This window comes from Microtus pennsylvanicus, chromosome 1 (genome assembly GCF_037038515.1).
Source record: "Microtus pennsylvanicus isolate mMicPen1 chromosome 1, mMicPen1.hap1, whole genome shotgun sequence".
Lineage (NCBI taxonomy): Eukaryota > Metazoa > Chordata > Mammalia > Rodentia > Cricetidae > Microtus > Microtus pennsylvanicus.
In genome coordinates, this window is record NC_134579.1 from 208240671 (window position 1) to 208265694 (window position 25024).

Here is a 25024-nt window from a genome sequence, read left to right on the forward strand (position 1 = left end):
CTTCATTTGTTGCACAGTTGTTTAAAGATTGTTTAATATTTTAATATAAATCTTAGTCTTTAAGTTATATAGCTATTAAGAATTATAGATCAATAGTCATCCATGTTTTATCATACTTATAGTTAGACTAATCAGTTTCTTTAGATACATAGAGATTGTATTCTGCATAGATAGGGAATCTTCAACCACTCCAAAGAGCTACAGAATATGGCCTTTAAATAATTTGATGTAAGACACAATTGCTCCTGGCAGCACCAGTCTATTCTCAAGAGAATGTTGAGTACCAAAGACATTCCACTTGGAGCTTGTTTTCTTCTTGGCAAAACTGGCCTTTGAACAAGGAACTGCCCATGCATCAAGCACTGACAAAATTCATGATTTCCAGACAGGACAAGCAGGATACAAGAAAAAAACTGTCAAATCTTGCCAAGACTTGTAATACAGTTTTGAAAATTTTCCTGCCTCTGAAAATAGTCTGTCAGTTACTCTAGGCCTTAGCCAAAGTTGTTTGCTCCAATGTTGCAAATGAGACTTTGGGTGATTGCTCAGGTAGCCAGTTGTCTCTCATTTTTTGCACATTTTGGAAGTTGCTTGATTGCACTTCCTGCTTACTCAAGTAATATTATTTCCCTTCTCGGGTCTTCATTTGGGTTGAAGACTAGATAGTTGTAGTTACTTTCATCTCATGACTTGGTCAAGTTATTTATTATACAAGACTTAAACTCATTAAGATAGAATAATTATTGAAACATTTATCACTTTTCTTGCTTGATATTGTTTATGCTGGCTGTAATTCTAATTTTTATACCTGATATTTGTTCTTATTGTATATAATTTTGTATTCAGCTTAGAACTTTCTTATTTAAACAAAAGGGGGAGATGCTGTAGGAATTCCTACAGCCTGTAGCCTTTAAGTTACCTGCCCACTTGAGCGTGGCCTCTTATACTGTCTGCCAATGTGAAGGGAATGTCTGGTCTCTCTTCTGGCTGTGAGATTCGGTTGCTGTTACCTGTTTGAGCAGAGGACTGTAATCTGTGAGTCTGCCCCTAAATAAATAACCCTCTATTATATTAAATTTTGAGCTAGTATGGGATTTCTCTTAAGCATTCATCTTCAAATAAGGAATTATATGACACAGTTGCAAGCAAAATATATAATCTTTCTTAAGTCATTTTATAAATCACATATCAAAGGAATAGCAAAAACATTTATATCTAAAATCACAGAATCTTGGATAGGTCATTAGAGTTGAATTTTAAATATAGGAATATATTAAGGCTGTTATGTCTTTATATTATAATTCATTATAAGCTTATAGTAATCAATACCCATTTGTAGGACATCTAACTTATATCTGGACATCTAAACCCACAGTTGTTTACAAAAGCAGAATCTTGTCATAATATGATTCTGCGGTGCTTAGTCTGCTACAGTAAGCTTTGTTCAGACTGAAATGAAAATAAAAAGAAATTAACCCATAAATATATAAACAATTCTTTCCTTGTAAAATAATCACCACCCAGAATCCATTTTCAAGAGAAATTAAAGGTAAACAGAGTTGGTAATTTACCAATACTAATATCTTTCCTTTTCATAATATTAGCTTGGGGACAAGCATACTTGGCTTATTCTGACTTGGCTCATAAATCAGAATAACAGAGTGGAGAGTGTGATTTTCAGGTCACAAACATCTCTCAAAGAACTAGATTTGGAGAGCTGTCAATTACATACCAAAAATGTGTGAAGTGATTGTCTCAATCCAGGTCTGCTGCTGCTGATGATCTATACAAGAAAGAACAAAAAAGGATGTCATTAGAGTTTCAGCTACCTATGAGCTGAAATCCTGCATATCAACCTGAGAACACACCTCTCCCAGAGAATTAGCTGCACAGTTTCATCTCCCTGGAAGGAAGACATGAGTGCCAAGCTGTGAGAAATCACTGGTCCCTGGAACTGAATGCCCGGGGCTGTGCTGAAAAGCTTGCTCTAACCCTTTGTGTGCATACCCAGCAGGTTTTTAATTGCTTTGAAAATGTGCACATGGGGCTGGAGAGGTGACTCAACAGTTAAGAGCGCTTGTCACTCTTGCAGAGGACCTAGGTTCAGTTCCCAGCACACAGGTGGTAGCTACAACTGTCTGTAACTCTAATTCCAGAGAATCCATGCCCTTTCCTGGTCTCACTTCAAGGGTATCAGACACACACATGGTACTTACATCCTTGATGACAAAACACTCATACACATTTTTTTTAAGCAACAGAGCTTTATTGTCTTAGAGTTTTGAAGGCTGTAAATTCTAAATCAAGATTGGTTCCCATGAAGCTAACAGAAGGGGTCAGCTGTTGGCTTTCCTTATCTATCTATCTATCTATCTATCTATCTATCTATCTATCTATCTAACTATCCATCCACCTATTTTTAAATCACAGCTTCTGTCTATGTTTGACTACCTTTCTGTTCATTCCCACTTGCTATCAGGGCAGACCCTGTGGTGGTTTGAATGAGAATGGCCACCATAAGTGCATATGTTTGCTGACTTGGTCCCTGATTGGTGGAGTTGTTTGAAAAGGATTAGGAAGCGTGGCCTTGTTAAAGGAGGTGTGTTACTGATACCAGGCCCAGTCTTACTAGCTTTCTCTGCTTCTGTTTATGGATCAGATGGAAGCATTCAGCTATTGCTCCAAGCACCATGCCTACCTGACACCATATGGTCTCCTTGTCACCATGGTCATGGACTCACGCTCTGAAACTGTAAGCCAGTCCTCAATTAAATGCTTTCTTCTCTAAGTTGCTCTGGTCATGGTGTCTCTTTATAGAAATGGAAAAGCAACTAAGACAGATCCTGAGATAATTACTAGGCTATGATAAACCTTAAAGATCTTATTAACTTAACCTTAATTTTCCATTCATATTGATCTGACTTTCAGGTAAGGTCATATACTGGGGGACTAGATGTTGAGACAACAACACATGAATCTTAGCGGACACAATTCAAACTGTAACACTAATGTTGAGTTATATTTCTGCATTGGCACAAAAGGTGCTCAATGTCCTATTAACCTAAAAGAGGACTGTACTCGGACAGATGCTAATCTCCAACAAAGAAGTAACCCAGTCTGAGGAACAGAGTTCTACATGAAAGAGGAAAAAAAAAATCCCTGTTCAAATAGAATCCAGTCTCAGTGCAGCTGCTGGAGTGGAGGTGGAATCAAGTCTGAGCTGGGGCTCTGAGTCTGGGTGCCTGAATAAATATTGATGAGCCGTAGTTTTTGATGGAACAATTTTTTTTTGGCTTGGTGAGCAAAGAAATAATTTGTAGACTTCAACACCTGGCTCTGTGGCGCAATGGATAGCGCATTGGACTTCATACACATTTTAAAAAGAAGAAAAGAAAAATGTGTTCATGAATTTAGAACTTCCAACCATTTTCCTGGAGTTTTACCAGTGGGAAATGGTTTCAAATTAATAATAATAATACACTCATTGTCTAAATCATATATTTGTTCAAAAATATATATTCTTCTTTTAAGAAACCTATACAATTCAAATTTCCCTGAGTTAACAATGTCCTTTCTGGTCCAGAGAAGTCATTGCATTTCATTTTCAATCCAGGTTTCAATCAAGGATCACTACTTTATGTGTGGTATATCTTTAATATCTGTGGGGAGGCTATGTCAAGGATGCTCTCGTGCCTTACATAGAATAAAACTTTTAACACTCTCCAGTGTGCTTTAGACCGCAGTACTATAGATAATGCAATATGAATGCTTCATAATGCTACTACATAATAATAATACTACACTGTGTTGCTTAAGAAATAAGAACAAGAAAGTTCCTCATCCTATGCAGGTGCAATTCTTTTCTAATAAACAATCTGAAATAGGTCGAATCTTTGGGTGTAGAAAGCATGGCTACTATAGAATCTACTGTATCCACACTGTCTCTAGTCTTGGTTGTTGCATCCCTTCTGTTTGGGTTCATCTAATTGTTTCCTCACAATTAGACTTAGGTTGAACACTTTTGACTCATGGGTTAGGATGTTTTATATTTTGAATATACATTTTAGAATTCCACAATAGATTATACAAATATTTATTACAGTCATAGTTAGACTTAGTTTGAACATTTTTGACTCATGGGTTAGGATGTTTTATATTTTGAATATACATTTTAGAATTCCACAATAGATTATACAAATATTTTATTTTGGTCGCAGTTACATTAAATAATTGCCTCCTATAAAATAAACTTAGCGTCAGTTTTTAATTAATAAATTTCTTTTGACAAGGATGAATGTGCTTAATTTGTGTTGCCATTCCACTGAGGTGGGTATTTTTAAATTATCTTTTCCTTTTGAATGGAAATTTATGCACATTCATATAAGCAGTAAGACTGCTTCTGGGGCCAAAATTTAAATATAGACATGACATACTTATCACCCTAAAGCAAAAAACCTTCTATTTGCATGCAAAATAAATTGAAACTATTTTTCCTCCTCTTTCCATGGTGCAAATTCTGGGCTTCTCAGCTCTGGTTTCATCGTGCTAAATTACAGAGCAGCATGACACCAGCTTTAGCTCAACATTTTTGAACTGCTTTTTGAAATTATCACGGTTTCACTAAAAACAACGTCTAAGATGCATATTAACTGTATCAAGTGATCAGAAATCAGCTTTTTCATCACATTCTTGTCTTTGCACTTGATGCATGCAAGAGCTCACATCTCCACATGTTCCCAGGAAGAATGGATGTAATTTCTTCCTTCTTCCTCAAACACTATCTCAGGATAAATACCAGCATTTCTTACAAAAACTTCTTTGCATGTTAAACCAGATCATTTTTCTTCTCCTTTTCCTTTGGACCTCAGGATCCCTCTGTTTAGTTTGGGATCAAGGCAGGAAAGATTTGGAAATCTGTACATGTGACTTAAATGACGGTCAATAATATGAGTTTCTAGGCAAACCGTCCAGCCAGGCGAACACCACAGGCTCCCATCCTAGAAGTCTAGGGTCCTGGCCACCTCAGAGTTAAGCATAGCTTTCAAGGATACTAAAATGTCAGGTAATCCCACCGGGCCTGGGAAGGAGAGACTGTGCTTGTTATCTGGGTGGGACTAGACACAGACCTACTTCCTACCTCATTCTGAGTTTGGAAAGATTTGAAGAAAATAAGTTGCTTTTCTTTCCTCCACCGATGAGAACTACAGCATCTCCAGAAGGCTCGGCTGGCATGGCAGTCCATTTAGTCTCTCATCCATGAGCAATTTCCTTAACAGTCAGCAGTTTCAATAGCTCATTTCAAAGGGAGAGAGTAATTTCAAAGGACGGAGTAATGAGTGTGACATTACCGTCTTTGTCCAGTGTCCGGTTTCATAGAGAAGTCAGGACAGGGCCCTGTGATACACCCACGGGAGAAACTGAACTGTCTTCAGTATTCAGCGTTCTCTGCATATGACGGTATTTTCTTTAGAATTGGCATATTATGCACTCCATTAAAGGAAAAATTTCTTTGTTCCAATTCTAAGAAAAACATTCTAGTCCTTCATTTGAATTGGGTTTTAAGCCAAAGACAGTAAGGGAAGCTGAAGTGGGGGATTTTGCCTTGAATATATGAATTACTTCAAGAGAGATAGACAGGGGATGCTTCAAGTTTGAAGCCCTTGTTAGAATATACAACATTCCTCTTTCCTCTCCAACCCCCAACACATCCATATTATCTTCAAAGCACAAGAGTGGCTGCCTGCAGTTAATTTAATCACTGTGATTTCCTGAGAAATTAAGACTGATAACTCTTGAAAATTAGTCCAATTTTATCTTTGAACTTGAGTTTAAAATTGTTAAAATTATTACTTTAAATAATACATTAACCTCCTCGGGGGTATTGCTTATTCTCATAACCTTCCTAAATCAAAAAATAATATTGGTTTCTAAGGTTTTTGTTCAATAAAAATTCAACTTTAAGATACAATTACCTTTAAAACTTTGCTCAAGTTTACAACCCTTCAGCTTTCATTTAACCTTTTCTAAATGGATCTTGAAGATCAGTTTTTTTTTTCTAAACACAAAATGAGAACAAATCTATTTTATTGTCTCATATAAAATCAAATTGAAATTAAGTAGAGAATAAATGGACTGGAACCACAAACCATGAGCCCATGTCAACCTTTCCTTCCTCCCTTTTGTCAGACACTTTTGTCACAGTTGCAAGGAAAGCAAGTATCAGACCCGCGGGTGGGAAGAACAACTATCGTTCACTGCATCACATCAAAAACATAGCAAAGGCCAAAGCAGAACAACTAAGTAAACATAAAGTATTACTAGTTAAGATGTCTCACTAAGCCTCGGGAACTATTCTTCAACTAATTCTAATATAAACCTTAAGGCTGAACTGCAGCTCAATAGAAGAGCACTTTGCAGATGTAAGATGCAATTCTTGATTTTCAGAAACACACACACAAAGTGAGTTACTGAGAAACACACTCTCCTTTACTAAGAAAACAAAATAGACCCCCTTAGAAATATAAACACAGTCAAGAATGGTGGTTTGTGCCTGTAATGCCAGGATTGCTGTGTTGGAGAGAAGCCCAGATTTCGGCTGAGTTCCAGGCCAGGCTAGGCTACACAGCGAGACATTGTCTCAAATTCAAAAACAAATAATACATATGCATAAACACACACATACATACACAAGCATATATACATGTGCATACTACACTCGGTGTGTATGTATATACGTATATGTGTATGAGAGAGATACATAAGTTTTAAATTTCCCATGGACTTTGAAGAGACAGACCTTTCGCAGTTTTTAATAACTTATTCTTTTCTTAGATGACCAATGAACATTCCTTTTTGGCAAGAACATACTATAGATAAAAGGCTGCAGATGGCTATTTGGACAACATTGTCTTTATTGTTCTGAGCAAATAATTGCTTTAATGAAGTGACCTTGATGCCTAACCATGAAGGGAAAGCACAAACCAACCACCCCAAGTCCAAAGTCGTCATCTATATTAGACTCTGCTCCACGAATAACTGGCTCATAATCAACAAATCCATAAAGCAAGCTAACTCAACCACTTTTTGAAGTATATATTTGGCAGTTAATTATCTTTGGGCAGGCACAAAATGTTCTATCAGTCACAGCTAAAATAGTCCACTGTGTTGAAGGGTTTAGAATTGAAATTAGCATTATTTCAGCTCTGCCAATCTTCCAGGCTAACACATCATTGTACCAAGTATGGATCATCTAGGCTCCTCATCTGTTTGCTGCTGCTATAACAGAATATCACAAAGCAATAGAAATCTGTTTGACTCATGGTTCTGGAAGCTGGAAGGGATCAGAAGTGGCATGAGATTCTTGTCAGAGCATGAGATTTTTGTCATAACATGACAGAATTTCATGTACACACACTCAGGACAGAAATAATGAGACCAGAGTCATTTGTTTTTATATTAAGCCCATATCTGAGACATCAGACTCATCCCATAGACCAGCATTAATATATTTGTGAAGCTTCATGACTCACCCATCTCCTAATGCTGACACTATGACAGACTTAGAAATGATATTTACATCATAGCAGTACATGTCTGTGAATTTATGCAGTTCACCTATGAGCAGCCACAGGTACCAAAGTGTTCTGAGTAGTGCTTTTGCATGTACTATGCTCTTCAGATACTAGTTCTGTTAGGGCCCTATGATAATACCACATCCCTGCAAATGAGATTGAGATCTTTTTAGAAGAGTAAATATCCCTGTTGTCTACAAACTTGGAAACCTCTGGTCTCTGCAGTATGGTAAGGAACATGCTGGTGTTCCCTCTGTCTGGGCCTATGAGCTGATGGGAATGCAGGAAGTCACAGATGCAGCAGTGGTGTCTGGATCATCTCCTGGGGCCAGAGAAGAGCAGCAACCAGAAATCTGAGCTGTACTCCACAGAGTGTGAGAGTCTCCAGCGCCAGAGACTACATGATCCAGGCACTCCTCCAACCCTGAAATATGAATGTGGTGTTTTGTTAAGTGACCCTGTGAGTTTCCTGTTCTCCAGACTGTTGGAGTATTTAATCTGCAGCGTAGAATTAGCCACATTCCAGTCCTTGCCCGGAACATTAAATCCAACTGACTGCTTCTCAACCCAATTGCTCAGTTATGACCAACATTACTTATGAAATATGTTTAAAGGCAAACCTATTGCTCTATATCCTAGCCCGTGGCCCTGTGGAATACTGTAGTCTTTGAAATCATGTGCTGAATCCAATGTAGCAGACATTCGGGACTCTCATTGTGGGCTCACATTAATCTATAACAAAGTAAGAATCACTAATACTTATTTCAAGAGTTAAGCGCTTCAGGGTAGGTAACAGGTAGGTAAATAAATACCTTAAAGTCCCCAAAGACATCATAAAGCCCATTCCTTTATTAGCAAGGCCCACAGAAACATGTGGCCACAGAAAAATGTGTGCTTGGTACTAAGAAGTTACAAGATGGAGCCCCAGGACAGTGTGCTCAATAAAGCAGAGTAGCGTGACGAACCAACTGAGTCCCTCAAATGCATGTGGGTGGCATCATAGCAGAAGGTATCTATGAGCCTGGAAGAGAGCCCTCACCAGAACCCAACCACGCTCGCTAGTGCCACTTCCTCAGCCTCACAGTGAGAGGTAGACACACCATCCAAGGCGCCCTCTATGGTGTTTTGATATTTCAGCCCACTAAGACACACGGATTAATTTCCCTGTAGTTTTCAACAGTGAAACAGACATTTTCTTATTTGATTGATATGATCATGAGTCTATAGCTAATTATTATTTCTTACCTTTGACAGTAAAGTCTTGGGAAAATGGAGGAGGTTTGTGCTGAGCTAGGGTCTCACGTGGTTCAGAGGTTCAGAGGAGAGACTCTAACTCTCTATGCAACCAAGGGTAACCTTGAACTGATCCTTCTGCTTTGAGTTCCCAAGTGCTGAGACTAAAGGTGTGCACCACCAAGCCCAGCTAGAATCAGAATTCCATCCTGTTTTAGTACAAGCACACTTCACATATTAATTTCATTCCAGAATGCCTCTCAGTTTTTATATTCCTCTGTATTTCTTTTTAATTGAGCCATGCATTTTTCTCCATCTCCCTCTCCTCTTCTGCCCTCTCCTGTGACCCCCACACTGCCAATTTAGTCAGGAGATCTTGTTTTTTTCTCCTTCCTATATAGATCCATGTATGTCTCTCTCTTAGAGTCCTCTTTTGTTGTCCAGGTTCCCTGGGGTTGTAGCTTATAGGCTGATTTTTCTTGGCTTTATGTTGAAAAGCCACTTATGAGTCAATCTCAAATGACTGAAAGACAGTTAAGGAAATGTTCAACATCCTTAGTCATCAGAGAAAATGCAAATCAAAACAACTCTGAGATTCCATCTTACACCTGTAAGAATGGCCAAGATCAAAAACACTGATGACAACTTATGCTGGAGAGGATGTGGGGTAAGAGGAATACTCCTCCATTGTTTGTGGGAGTGCAAACTTATCCAGTTTGGAAATCAGTATGGCGATTTCTCAGAAAATTAGGAAACGATCTACCTCAAGACCCAGAAATACCACTTTTGTGTATATACCCAAAGGATGCTCAATCATACCACAAGAACATATGTTCAACTATGTTTATAGCAGCATTATTCATAATAACCAGAGCCTGGAAACAACCTAGATGCCCTCAACCAAAGAATGGAGAAAGAAAATGCGGTACATTTCCACAATGGAGTACTAATCAGGGGCAAAAAATAATGACATATTGAAATATGCATGCAAATGGATGGAGCTAGAAAACATCATATTGAGTGAGGTAACCCAGACCCAGAAAAACAACTATAATAGGTCCTCTGTATTTCTTTTTCTCTACTTGCTTGTAATTTTATTATATTGACTTTATGCATTTATGGAAGTTGCCTCAAAGTCCTTTCATAAGCAAACCAGGCTATATGCAAGAATATAAATAAGGGCAGTTGAGATGGCTCAGCTGGTAAAGATGATTTTTATGAAGACTAATGAAATTAGTTCAATCCCCAAAACCCATATGAATGCGGAAGGAGAGAACTGACTGCAGAAAGAGCACCCTGACCTCCACCCAGGCACCACGTGTGCTCACTGGTACCTACCCATCCACACACACACACACAGTAATGATTATAAAGGCTTTAAAGACTATAAATAAGTGAATGAATGGAAGTTCCAGTAGAAAATTAAACAAATATGCATAATTATGCATAGGGTTATATATAAACATGCCCTTAAAATTCACATCATAATCATACATAAACATATTCCAGATGTCCTAAATATTGGGTTTATGGGTATTTCCAAAGTACCTATGAACAGAATTCAGGACATCTGTACATTTGAATGAAGAATATGCCTTCATTGTCACTAATCTCTAACAGAAATTAAATATCTTCAACTGTACATATCGGCCACAAGCCATGCACTGTAATATGTATTTACATATGTAATACATATTTCCCAATGCAATTCCTGGGACCTCCATCCTCACTTTGTTATCCGTAGCTATCTTAAGATACTAAGATTGCTCCTAGATATGTTACCAGACGTGTTAATAAAGAAGCACATGGTTCTGATTCCATTTCTGATGCTCTGATATCAAATTCCCTGAACTCAGGGAAGAAAGGCTTTCTTTACGCTCACAATTCCAGGTTATAGGCAATCACCCCAGAGAACCCATGGTAGCAGGAACTTAAAACCACTGTCATGGCGTATCCACGAACAACATTGGAGAGAAACAAGTGCACACGTGCTTAGTGCTCAACGAGCTTTCTCTGTCTACTCAAGCACAGTCCACGACAAAGGAATGGCACCACCCACTTTCAGGCTGCGCTTACCACATCCATTAAGGCAATCATGTCAGTTCCCTGCAGACACACCAGTGGGCCAACTTTATCTATACAAACCCTGGGCTCTCCCTGGGCGAGTCTAGGTTGTGTCGAGTCAACAGGTAGAACTGACCATCACATAAACTACTGTTCCACGAGTTCTTTTACGTTTTAACCATTACATTTTAGACATCTGTTTTCCTTGAAGTAATTGTGTGTTTTGCCTTATGTGTTGAAGGACATTATTCTAAAGAGCCCGTAAGCTCCCTCCACTTGTAACATGCACAAAAGAAGCTGGGTTCTGAACACGAAATCCTGAAAGTGGCATCGTGATAGATGGTGGGCCACTCTGGTTGAAATCTGCACGTGACTGACTAGGGAATGGGAATGACAGCTTTCCCTGTTCATAAATCACTGAGGGCCCATTAAATAAATGGGAATATATTAGCCGCAGGTGTGTTCTAGCCCCTATGATGATAGAAGGGTGTGCCCGGCACACAAGCAATTCAACTTCTGTAGAGAAAGTTTACATTTGCAGCTTCTGAAAAGACAGGGAAGGTCTCTGCAAAACTTTGTTCAACATTTCTGTTCTCAAAACAAAAGCAATCCTATTTGGTTAACACTTAAAATGTCTCTGCGAAGACGTCATTCGAAATCCCTTTCTGCGTGTTGTAAGTTGTCTTTGTACTTTTTCTCCTTTGTGTGTCAGGCTTCTTCTGCATTTTCATCAGATGTTCTGACACTTTCGTACAGTTGAAGTGGGGCAGAAACACAGGGAGCCGAAACAAAGGGCTGTTAGCGTGTGGCCAGCACACACTGGAATAGTGATTTCAGGAGCTGTTACGATGGTTTCTGCTTGGATGGGAGCTGGAGACCTGGACTGGAGCAAGGCATTGTATGCAGGGTGAGACCACCCCATGTAGGGGTGGCCCAGGCCCACCTTCTCCAAGAATATATCCTCTGAGGTTATGAAAAGGAGTAAGAACTCATTTTCAGTGGTAAAAGTTAAATGCAGGCAAAGACTCCAAATAAATCAACTCACCAGGAAGTTCTCATTTAAATCTCTTGGTTCTAGGTTATATCTATATTATAATTATATTATACTATATCATTTCATATCATATCATATAAAGCTAAGCTCTGGAGCAAATAATTTCTCCCAAAGTCTCTCCCCTGGCCAGAGGCAATGGCAGATGCCTGGTGAAGCTGGCTTTTCTCTCTTCTTCCTACCAAACTTCCTACCTGCCCTGCCCTAGTTGAGCTGCGGTTGGGAAATGGGTTCATAGCTAAATACTAATGCTACAGGTTGTTAGAGATTCTCTGAGTACACATCACTGACTCTGCTAGACAGCTGGGCTCCTATCGCTGTAAGCAATGACATTTCCATGTTAGTGTTGAACAACTGAACGTGCTGTAAATGTGCCGTTTACCTTCTGCCCAGTAGGATAATTCGCCTGGAATCCATTTCTATGCACAACTGTGGTTCAACAATAAAAACTCCACTCACTTGCTTGGACATATTATAAGAGTAATACATGAGGCACCAGGGATTTTTGACCCTGCTCTTCTGGACTAATGATGAGATTGCTGGAATCTTTTTTTTTCTTTTCCCTTCCTTTTTTTCCTAATCCTTTCACTTTTCACAGATTTCAGTAATCCCACTGAAGACTTCCTTTTACTTACCCATCAGTTTGTAAATGAGAGAAGCACAGTAGGTTCCAAGCAAGGGCCTGAGGTTACGTTGAACTGAATAAGCATGGTGTGTTTGGCTCACTGTTGTTTCCACATCTATTTGCTGCATGCTAGATGTGTGCATGTGTAACAAAGATAACCTCCCAGTAAATGAGACTCCATGACACAAGCTGCTTTGTGCAGACCATCGAGGCAAGCCTCTTGATCCTGTGTCTAGCCACTGACTGCAGCTTATCCCAGGTTTCGGCTGAAGACAAGTCTCCATTGAGGGAAGATCCCCTGAATCCAGGAACTAAACGGTTCACAGACCTGCAGTCTGTAACCATTAGACATGGCCATCAGAAATCTGAGTCACACTGTCATTTTCAAGAGGAGACAAAACCGCACTCCCCGCTTCCTCTTTCTTCTGCATTTGATCTCTCTCATTTGGTTGTAACCACGAAATATGGACTGTGCACTACAGATACTGTGAATCTTGCTGCCTCCAGCTACCTGAGGGAGTTAGGGACAACCGCTATTCACTCAAATCTCAGCTTCTCCATTTATAAAGTCAAATCAATCAATAAATCCAATAATATGCACAATATGAAACAGCATTTATAAAGACTAGGAGGCATAATTTCCTGAGTTGAACCTATATTGAACATCCTGCCTGCTGACTGGTCAATTAGAACTTGGTTCTATGATCCTATACAGCTGAAATATTGCATACCAAAGCTAAAGTGATCTTGAGTCAAAAAGTGTTAGTAGCTATTGATTATCCACCTCTGTATTCAGTGTAACATTTACAAGCTTATCCAGAAGCGAATAGATAAGGTTCCCCCTCCACTGATAGAAATTTTATGGACACCAAAGGATAATGTATGTTTCATTCCCACAACAGATGTCTGAAAGAATATGCTGCTTCTTCAACAAAGCATGCTTTGGTGTTTGTTTGTTTGTTTGTTTGTTTGTTTTAGAGTTGATTAAGACAGGGTTTTAATATAGATTTAGGCCCAGGTATTATTTGTTGCTTCATCCAAAAAGTTAGATGAATAAAAAAAACTCTCTGTGCCTTTGTATCTTTGAGGTGAATTCATCTGAACACAGGGATGAGCTGGTCAGCAGTTGCAAGGTGGATGCTACAGAGGAATCATAAACACAACATTCCCTGCTACAGACAGCGAGAGAGAAGATCCTTGCCGATACTATGGCCTTCTGTGGACATCACTTTCATCTTTAAAATGTGTGTGCATTTGCATAAAAATAAAGAAATAAGCATCCGAGCGCTGGTGGCACATGTCTTTAATCCGAGCACTCAGGAGGCAGAAGCAGGGGATCTTTGTGAGTTCAAAGCCAGACTGGGCTAGCTACACAGTTCCAGGACAGCTAGGACTACATAGAAAAAAAACAAAGGGGCGTTGGGGAGGAAGTCTCTTATAAAACACCTAGTCATCTCACATGAAGAGTTTTACTACGTCGCTAAAGAGGAAGAAGAAAGTCAACATTTGTTACAACACTATGTAGCGGATTTTAATTGTATTTTAATAAATAAAGACTGCCTGAAGATCTGAAAGTAAAACAGTCCCACTCTAGTCTAGTATAGACCAGATTGTAGGAACATACACTTCTAATCCCAGTAGCCACACTGACAGGCACCTTTAGTCCCAGTAGCCACACTGACACGCACCTTTAATCCCAGCAGCCACAATGACACACACCTTTAATCCCAGTAGCCACACTAGTTGCCATAGAAACTGGGTGATGCACGCCTTTGATCACAGCCCTACAGAGGATTATAAAATGGGAGGAAACAACTCTCAGACACACAGTCTCCTCCTGAGAGTCCAGGAAGCAGGGTCACCATTTCAGACTGAGGTCGAGGTAAGAGCCAGTGGCTGGCTGTTTTGCTTTTCAGATCTTCAGGTTGAACCCCAATTTCTGACCCTGAGGTTTTTATTAATCATGCTTCAACCCTGTATCTTCTAAATGATGTAATTAGTAAAAAAATAAAGAAAAAAACATTTATTATGTTACCTAGTGCCTCTCCATCACTTGAGAGCAGCTTCACCTGAGCATGGTGATAAAGTCTAGCTACATTTCATGTCCTTGCAGCCATCTAGAACCTCTCAATAATAGACTTTGTCAATGTCATGAATTGGATTTGAATGCACAGTAAGGATTATGTCTGTCCTCCTGCTTTTTGGTGACAGCGCTCACAGTGCATTCTCTAATCCCATGTCTGAAAGGCAATGGGAGCTTGGCCGATGGAGAAATAAGCTCTTACTCCAGCCGTCCAGTCAGTTCATCCCTTCCCCTGGTTTGCCTTGAGACATCTCATGTTTTTACCTCAGGGAGTCAGCGGCTGTCCTTATTTGTCTGCCCCTCTTCCCTTCATGGAAAACCAACCCCTCCAATGCATCTGGGAGCTACCCCTACCCTAGTTATGTGGAATACTGTCCGTCCTTTGTCTTGTATCTTTTTGTAAGTGTAATTAAATAAGGTCAGTTTAACCCAAGTTAAATAAAACCTCTTTGATTCATGTACGTTTTCTTTTTATTTTAACCTCAATCTTTAAATCACTACTTATAAATAAACTATTATTGCTCCTTTTGTCTTCTGTGAACTCAGCAAAGATTCTTCAGCTCACAGCTCTGACCTATGGCATGGTCTCTTGAGCTCTGTTATGGCCTTTACAATTCTAGCACATCTTGATTTACAGAGTAGCCTACCCAAAGGCACACAGGTTAACTACTGGGTCAGGCCCCATGTGGTCTGAGGGTCACTTATCTCTTCTTTTAGAAATAGCTGAGTCTCTTGGAATGCCTTTCTTGGTCACTGTCATTTGGGAAGATTGTCCCAAGTAGGATACTTCCATCCTGGCAAGACATAACTTCATATAATCCCTCTGTAGTTAATTTCCTCTTTATTCCTTATCATTCCTAAATCCTACATACCTTTAAAAAGTCCTCCCCACTGAAGCCCTTTTAGTTACCCCTTTGCTTTAACTTTCCCATTGATCAAGCTTCATGAGGGAACTTCCCTGGCTCTTGCTATTCATTCAACTCTCTCTAAGACCTACAAATTTATTTTCCAGGGCCAAGAAAGCAGAGGCACATGAGGAATCACAATAACATGTGGGAAGGCGATTACCATAGAGTCCCCAAACAAAGATCACCCACTTGGAGAAGTCAAAGACACTGTCTTCCAATTAAATATCTCAGCTGTCACTCAGGCCTTCTTTCTTACACGTTTCTCATGGGAGTGTGAAATGCTACAACTGTTGTTTTGAATGTTTGAGGGACTCTCATAACCATCAATGAGACCTTCAGTCCTGCCCTTTAGTGTTTACTCAGGGAAAAAGAGAATATGTATCCACACGTGCATGTATGTATCCACACATGCTTATATGTATCCACACATTTATATATGTATCCATATGTGTATGTATGTATCCACACGTTTATATATGTATCCACATATACATATATGTATCCACATATACATATATGTATCCACATGTGTGTATATGCACAGTCATGTGTTATTTTAAATACCCTGACACGAGGAGCACCAAAATGTCCATCAAGAGAAATGGATAATGAGACAGGTTCCTATCAAGGGACACAGTGGAAACAGAAAGGAATTGCTACTGATAAAGCATGTGATGATGACTAAGTTACCCTTTACACAGTGAGTCAAGAAGCCAGATACCTAAGAGCATGCTATGAGATGACAGCAACATGCTGCTCTGGACCATGCAGGACTCCTGCATGGAAGAAAAACCACAACAGTGGTCTCCTGTGGGAAGAGGAAAGGATGACACAGGTGACTATGATGAGCACAGAGAGAAGCATGCTTTCTTGGTGACATGTAGATAAATGTACACGTAACAAATGTACATGTGACAAAACTAACATGCATGGCCCATCCATGGCATTGTATGCAATGGAAAGCAGAGAGTCACAGACCATTATTTTGATGAACCTGAAATTAAACTTGAAAAGGAAGAAACTCAACAGAGCATGTGACTCTCCCCCTCCTGAAGACAAGACTCCGAGTAGGGAGGCACAGTCTGCTCTCATTTCCACCTTCAATTACAGAGTGCCTCTACTTAAGAGCACGTATTTTGCACATGGTAAGTACTTGGTGTCACTAATGCTTTTCCCTCTACTCAACCTATAAACACAAGTCTACCTCATCATCTGAAACCTAAGAACGTGTCCAACACCGAGTATGAGCAGTGTGTGTGCGTGTGAGGGAGTACTTGTGTGTATGTGCATATGCATGTGTGTTTGTGCATGTGTCTGTATATATGTTCTTGAGTATGCACATGTGTGTGTGTTGGTGTGTCAGACAAGTCACGTCAGCTCCTAAGGGATCAACAGACCTAACACTGTCGCGTGAACAAACTTTAGACTCTGAGGATAAACAGGGATCCCCACCACTTTTCCCTGCATGAGGTCATCACGAATACAGCTGAAATGTAAATGCATGACTAAATTCCTATCACATCACTCTTGGTGCTCTGGCTATAATTAAATGTACTGATTGGTACTGGAACGAAGCCCAGTAATTCCCCTCCTAAGCCTTCCCCTTTTCTCCTCTACCAAAAACCCAAGAGCTATTTATAAAATTTCCAGTCTCCTCATTTGGTTCTACTTAGCTGAACTCATAAACCGTGCATGGCAAATTTCAGACCTATAATTTGTGGCTTCCTGTTTCCCAGGTTGCTCCCAAGAAGCCCGTGTGTGACTGTTTTCCTAGTTAAATATTTACACACATACTCAGGGTCCAGAGCAGTTCATATTTGACAGGACTCAACAGCACCTCCATCTGCTTCTCATCAGAGTGACTAAAAAATGTGCCAACTAAACATTTTTTGAATTTATTTGTACAAAAACATTGTCTCCATGCTCATTCTGAAGCATTTTCTATGTAAAGAAACTAGAAAGAGCTCCTCCTGGCCCTCCCTGTTGCCAGTTCTCATCCTCTAGCTTCAGGGTTCTGTCTGGCCAGCGGAGTGATGACTTTCCAAGCTCTGTCACAGAAGGTTTCCAGTCTTAATGTTTATCAGTGTGTGAAAAGCATAACGCTCAGTTGTGACACAAAGGGGAAGAGTGTTGTATTTATATCTTAAAGGGCCTCAAAAGGCAACAGCTGGCTTTGGGAACAACACTTAAGGTTCAGCAAGGTCGAATTCTGGCAGCCTCCCTGCTGCTATCAACTGCCTCGGGTCTATTGTACACTCCAAAGGCATAGCTCAAGCATGGGTCTTTGAGAAGAAAATTTGGGGGTTTTATGAGGTCCTATTCTCATTCCTTAGTCTCCAAAAGTTCAAATCAAAATGTAAATATTTGTCTTAACTCTCTTGAGAGGCCAACAGTGTTTTTGACTCGGGCATTTTCTAGCACGAACAGAACACATCGTTTAGACATGACAAGGTGCATATCATGACACTAAAGCAATACAGTGGTTTGAGCTGACTTTCGGTTCTGTTGTTCTGAGTTTCACTACACAAATCTGATTCCTCATATTTATTCACATGTGGTTGTCCAACCAATAATAAGGTGAAGGAAGAAAGAATGAACACCAGACGCTGACCAAAATTTGAATGCATCAAAGAAGTGGAAATCCAAGAAATGACTGTTCTCAACGATTTTGAAATACCATTTTCCGATCTGTGTCTAAGTCAAAGCACAGGTTTTTCTTTCATGTGTGCCTTTTACCTTCCTTTCAGTCACTTCACAGCTCATTAGACTTGGGAGAAAAGTGGTCTGGAGAAAATAAAAGGAGGTACTGATGGGGAACCTTTTTCCAACCAATGGCCTTTGAGAGGCTGGACCAGGCTGCATGTGGTTTGGGGCACCAAAAGGTGTGGCACCAGCTGCTCTGCTCTTACCCTCACCTCTCCCCCATCCCTGCTTTCACACCTGGATGCTGGACTCCATTCCTGTTCCCTGTTGTGATCTGTGAGACCCCTTAAATAAGTACCCCTTATTATACCCTATCCCGAGCTAGTGTGGAATTACTTTATTCATCTGGATGCCCAACATGGGAACGAGTCCATGCTTACCAGAACTGACCTAAAAGTATCCCCCACCCCCACCCCCATACCCACCAGGCTCCTGGCTGGTCAGCCCAGGCAAACTTCTTGCTCACAGCCTACCTGCCACTGCCTAGGGCCCAACTTTCCCCTTGCAGCTCACCATTTTTTTCACACCACAATCCCGGTAGCATTATATCCACTGGCTACACACATCACAGCTCATGACTGATGGAAAGCTTTGTGTTTCTTTCTGATTCTGACCACCAAAAAAACTCTGTCCATGTACAGAATCACTTTAATTGCTCTTGATAATTGCTCTTAAATTTGTCAAAAAAAATTGCCTTCACAGTGCCTAATTATAATAATCCTCAGCCTATTAGGAGATATCAGTGGACCATCCTTCTACACGGAATGCTCAGTAGCCCCACCCTGTGCCAATACTTTGTAAGCCAGCCATTGGAAATAATACGTAAACAATTTTCTAAATCTATAATTTACCATTACATGGATGACAGTTTACTATCTGATTCAAATGCAGATATTTGTACTCATGAATATATATTACAAAGTATAGAAATATCCCAATTACTTAAGTGAATGTCCAAATTTCTTTCTCAGTCTTTGGAGAAATAAAATATGATGAACATCAAGGCAAGGAAGATGGTTCAATCTATCCAAAGTAGACTGTCTTGTCATGTATGCATAAGGAGCTGAGATTCATCTCCCAAACTCCTGAAAGGCCTGGTCATGGTGGCAGGTGCTCACAATCCCAACCAGTCCTAGGGGACACTGTCCATCCAATTTAGCTTAATTGGAAAGATGCCCTGTCTCAAAAAAGGAGGTGGACAATGCCTGAGTAACAATATCTGAAGAGTGACTTCTGGCCTTCACACACACACACACATACACACACACACACACACACACACACACACACACACACACACTTATACATGCACACATGCACGCACACACACAAGAATGTGTGCATGCAGATACAAGAAAATCATAATGAACCTCAAATATACCCAAGAAAACTTATTTTAAAAAATCTGTATCAGGGGGTAGAAAAATAATCTTCAATTTTCAAAAATGTAGACAACAATACTTTAATACTGATGGAGGAAGGTCATTGGTTAAAAAAATAAAGAAACTGCTTGGCTGGCCCTCATAGGTTAGAACACAGGTGGGTAAAGAGAACAGAACAGAATGCTGGGAGGAAGAGGAAGTGAGCTCAGACTCGACAGCTCTCCTCTCGGGAGCAGACGCCTCAGAAGAGACGCCATGCCCTGCTCTGGGGCAGACACATGCGATGACACTCTGACCCAGATGGACATAGATAGGCTAGAATCTTCCCGGTAAGACCAGTGCTCACAGATTATTAGAGATGGGTTGATCCGGATATCAGAATTAGCCAGTAAGGGCTAGAGCTAAAGGGCCAAGCAGTGTTTAAAAGAATACAGTTTCCGTGTAATTATTTCCGGTAAAGCTAGCCGTGCGGGCGGCGGGGTGCTGGGGACGCAGCCCCCTACAAGTGGCGCCCGACGTGATGGACTAAATCCACTTAAAAACCTGAGAAGGCTTAAAAATAAGGGAGAGAGAGTTTAACACAGATTTTTGCTGTTTGTTGGTGGCGTGCTGTAGAGAGATTTCCTGATTCGGCATCAGCAGAAGAAAAAACGCTGTGTCATTTTAAAGCACGGCTTTCTGGGGCTGTGCTGCCAGTGTGAACTCTGGCTTTAAAGCATTTCAATGGCTTTTATGGGACTGGATGCTTGTGTTCCCACTTGGGATGGGAAGGAGAGTGCTCTGAGATGGCTCAGCGCTCCCCGCCTGCACCGAATCAGGCTTAGGCAGGCTGGAGAGCATGGCGGATTTCTGACAGAGATGTGTTTTCAGACTGCGCAGTGCTCTGTGTGTCAGATTTGAATGTAACTTGGATGAAAAGAATTTCTGTGCTGCACACTCAGTCTCAGAATTAAAGTGCTGAGTGCCGCTCCTACCTGGCGGCCCCAGAGCTAGCACAAAATGGTACGTCCTCCATTTTGAAATTTTCCTGACCCAGCAGCAGGAAAAAACCTGTGTTGTTTAAAAATGCCGCTTTCCGGGCTGTCCTGCCAGGACAAACTCTGACTCTTTCACGCAGGCGGTTTGTGCGGTTTGCAAGCACAGGCTGCTGAAGCTCGCTTGCTGGCAGGGACCTTGAAATGCCGTAGAGTTGTGGCAGTAAACATCGCTACAGCCATGAGGCTGGAAAGCTAAGGAATGGGTTACATATAGCCGGCAAAGCCACGGCTTTAGTCCTACTGAGATTGCTTCATAAATTAAAGACTCATCTTGTCAGAAAAACAGAGAGAGATACAGTAAAGAGAGCGTCAAAGACAAAGAAAATGTTTAAATGATTTACAGCGTCTTAAAAATATATGCAGACTAAAAGTTGAAGTTCTTAAAGTAAAAAACCAAAAAAAAGGAAGAGAGTTGTTGTGTGTGGTAGTACACACCTTTAATCCCAACACTTGGAAGGCAGAGGGAGATTGACCTCTGTGACTTCAAGGTGTGGTAGCGCACACCTTTAATCCCAGTGCCTAGAAGGCAGGGACAAACAGATCTCTGTGAGTTCAAGGTGTAGTAGCGTACACCTTTAATCCCAATGCCTGGGGAGCAGAGACAGGCGGCTCTCTGAGAGTTCAAGGACAGCCTGGTCTACAGAGTTATTCCAGGTCAAAGATACAGAGAACCTGTCTCAAAAAGCAAAAAATAAAAGTAAAAATAAACAAAATAGAGGTTAAAATAACGCACACAAAGATGGAAAATACACAGAGAATTTTGATACTATATGCTATTATGCTCTCTTTGAATTGTTCGAATGCTGAGGAAGGAGCAACAGATGCCAAAAGGTATTTGTTTATAAATGCTGCTGAACTAATCCAACATAGATATTTTGAAAATGCCTTGACTTTGAAATTTGGATCTAAGGACATGATGCTTTGGAAAGGAGTTTCTTATTTTGTTTTCACAGAGGATGAGACCCTGTTCATTTCTTCTATTCCGATTTGGTATGATGGACCAAGCCCTCCTGAAGGGTTGGTGTGAACACCTTCAGAAAATTGCTTCGCTCAACTGCCAACTGAGATGAAACTAGCACACAGGTTATACCATGAAAGACCTAATTAACGACGCCCCCTTTCAGCAGGAAGCAGTTTGGAGAGAAAAAACTGCGCCCATGTTCCCAAATATGGTTTATAAACATTCTTTAACATTTAAAGGGGGATATGATATAGATATGAATAATTTGTATTAGTATAGATTTTGCTTTATTGATAGAGATTTTAAGGTCAATTTTGTTATATGTATATGTATTTCTGATCTTGAATAAGGTGTTGTGATTGTGTAGTTCATTTTTAAAATGTAATATATAATTAGGAAATATAGGTTGTTGATGGATAATCATAAATAATAGTCAAGTTTGGAGTCATGTTACTTAGATTTTCTAGATATATAGAGATATATTTCAGATAGGCATTCTTCATTTCTCTCAAAGGCTGCAGAATATGGCATTTAAAATATTTTAATAACTTAGGGTTTTTCATGGCAATGAGACACTCCGCTCCTGGCAGCACCAATCTACTTCAAGAAGAAGATGGGCATCGAAGAGGATCCTTATGGAGTTTGATAGCCATTTGGGCAAGAAACTGTTCTTGCCTGGACTATTGCATAAACTGGAAACAGAGAACCCGCAGAGAGAGGACTACTGAACTTGCCTAAAGGTGAAATGATCTTTTGGGGTTCCTGATTCATGAAAGAGTCTGCAAGACATTCTGCAGGATACAACAGATAGTGACTGAACTGACTTTGAAATGTTCTGCTTCATGGAAATGTCTCTGGATACCATAGGCCTGTAGGCTGAAGATGGATGCCCCAACGGTATAGAGGAACTTTGTGTGACTGTACAGGCAGCGAGATGTCTCTGTCATTTCTAGAGTTTGAAAGTTGCTTTTTTCTTGTTTGCTTAGGTAATATTGTATCTTTCTGGAGTCTTTGATGGAGTTAAGAATAGTTAGTTATAGTTATAGTTTTCCTTAGTTATGATAAAGATTATTGTAATTTTTACTTGATAACTGTTTTGTTATATGTAATTATGCTATGTTAAAGTTAAAGCCTTCCTTTGTTTTTGTTTAAACAGAAAAAGGGGAAATGATGGAGGAAGGTCATTGGTTAAAAAAATAAAGAAACTGCTTGGCTGGCCCTCATAGGTTAGAACACAGGTGGGTGGAGAAAACAGAACAGAATTCTGGGAGGAAGAGGAAGTGAGCTCAGACTCGACAGTTCTCCTCTCGGGAGCAGACGCCTCAGAAGAGACGCCATGCCCCGCTCCGGGGCAGACACATGCGATGACACTCTGACCCAGATGGACATAGATAGGCTAGAATCTTCCCGGTAAGACCAGTGCTCACAGATTATTAGAGATGGGTTGATCCGGATATCAGAATTAGCCAGTAAGGGCTAGAGCTAAAGGGCCAAGCAGTGTTTAAATGAATACAGTTTGTGTGTTGTTATTTCGGGGCATAAGCTAGCCAGGTGGCCGGGGTGCTGGGGTCGCAGCTCCGCCACTCTTATCACTACATGATACCAAACTAGACTAAGCACTATAAGAAAGAACTCATAAATACAGGTTTATGAGTTCAAAAATTCTTAAAATATTGACAAACTAAATTCTATAATATATAGAAAGATATTATAGCATGACTATGTGGAATTTATCCCATGTTTAACATTTTTTTAATAAAACATTGTATTAGCAGGAAAAAAATGAAAGGAAACCATGATTGAATCAACAGCTAGAGACAGCCCAGCTCAGGAAATTTGCAATACATTTATGATTAATAACCAGCAAACAAAACACATCCAGGTATATAAGTAACAGTAAGGAATGGCATTTTGTAAAAGGCTCATACACCAAAAAGGTTACAACTAACATCATATTATGGTCATGCGGTAAATACATACCCATGGTTGGGAACAAAGCTAAGGTGCCTGAACTGATGAATCTTACTACAAGGTGACTAGTTGTATGAGCCAATGCAATAAGGTAAACAAAAGAAAAAAGAATTAAAGAAAAGAAAAAAAACTGTTCCTCAGAAGGAAATTGAATATTGTTTAAAACATGCAGAAAATTATAACACATCTACATGAAGCTCTTAGTAGTCAACTTTGGATTTGGAAATTCACAGGATAAAAAACAATATAAAATTTTAGTTATATTTCTATGTAGAAGCAAAAATTTATTGGACTAGTAAACTTTGGGGGAGTTTTCTTTTTTTTTTTTACTTTTATAAAAGCTAGCAAAACCTATACACTAAACCCCCCTAAACACTACTGAAAGGAGAGCTAAATAAAGAGAGGGACAGAATTGTCTGTGGATCAAAAGACTTCTTTATCATAAGTAACTCCTCTTCCCATTCAAAATTCTGTTATGTCTGCTGGCATGTCACCTGGGTACCCTGTCCCTTTAAGAGACAAGCCCTGCCCACTCCCCCCTTCTGCCAAGGAAAGCAGATCTTTTGCCCTCTCCAGCCTGTGTTCTTTCTCTCTCTTCCCTTCCCTCTTTTGAAGAGATAACTTCTCTCTCTCTTCTTCCCCCTCTTTCTCCCCCCTTTTTCTCCCTCTCTTTCTCTCCTTCTCTGTCCCCCTTCCCCTTCCTTCCATAACCCACTAACTAAACTCTATACCCAAAGTCTCTCTGCATGCCATATCTGTCTGCCCTGTGAGAGCACAATGAGATGGTGGGGGGAATCTATAAACCAAGACGTAGATCCTCCCCAGATCCAGGTCCTTTTATCTTAGACTCCCAACCTCCAGTACTATGAAAAAAAATGTTTAAGCCAGCCAATTCGGAGTACTTTTGCCATCATATCATACCCAGATTAAGACAAGTGTGCACTCCGTAGAAATTGATATGTGTTAAGGGACATGGGAACCAATAAAAAAGAGTCAACCACCAGACCAACCAAACAAAGAAGATTTGATAAAATAAAACCATGAGTTTGTACTTGTACAAATAAAAGATTGGATAGTCTTCAGGGAGAAAGAGATGAAATCTCAAAGAACTACGTGATAGATAATTCCCCTGCAGGAAACAAGCACCAATCTGCTCTCCCTGTCACCTGCCCTGCCCCCGCCCCCACAAAAAAAAAAAAGAGTATAGAGGAGAATAAAACAGTAATTCCAAGTTGTATGAATAAAATCAAACTCAGATATAAGTCACAACTATATAACAACTTCAAATAACAAATTTTAAATATTTAAGAAATTCTAAACAGCCAGGCATATTGGCATACACCTTTAATCCCAGCACTCAGGAGGCAGAGGCAGGTGGATTTCTATGAGTTTGAGGCCAACCTGGTCTACAGAGAGAGTTCCAGAAGAGCCAGGG

The 25024-nt window shown here is 40.1% G+C and overlaps 1 protein-coding gene and 1 long non-coding RNA gene across 6 annotated transcripts in view; one reads left to right on the forward strand and one right to left on the reverse strand.

Annotated features, from left to right (window-relative positions):
* The window catches only part of LOC142836131 (uncharacterized), a 51120-nt gene extending 37292 nt beyond the window's left edge, over nt 1–13828 (forward strand). The window contains exon 3 of the long non-coding RNA XR_012907996.1: nt 13633–13828. This is a non-coding gene — a long non-coding RNA (uncharacterized LOC142836131). The remainder of the gene's footprint in view (nt 1–13632) is intronic.
* Ipcef1 (interaction protein for cytohesin exchange factors 1) overlaps nt 1–25024 on the reverse strand; it is a 147833-nt gene that overhangs the window by 106337 nt on the left and 16472 nt on the right. For 3 of the 5 annotated variants that reach the window (XM_075950103.1, XM_075950108.1, XM_075950091.1), the window contains exon 2: nt 1733–1783. The gene's annotated coding sequence lies outside the window, so the exon portion shown is untranslated. Of the gene's footprint in view, nt 1–919; nt 1011–1732; nt 1784–25024 lie in introns of all 5 variants that reach the window. The other 2 variants (XM_075950098.1, XM_075950094.1) reach the window with 1 other exon arrangement.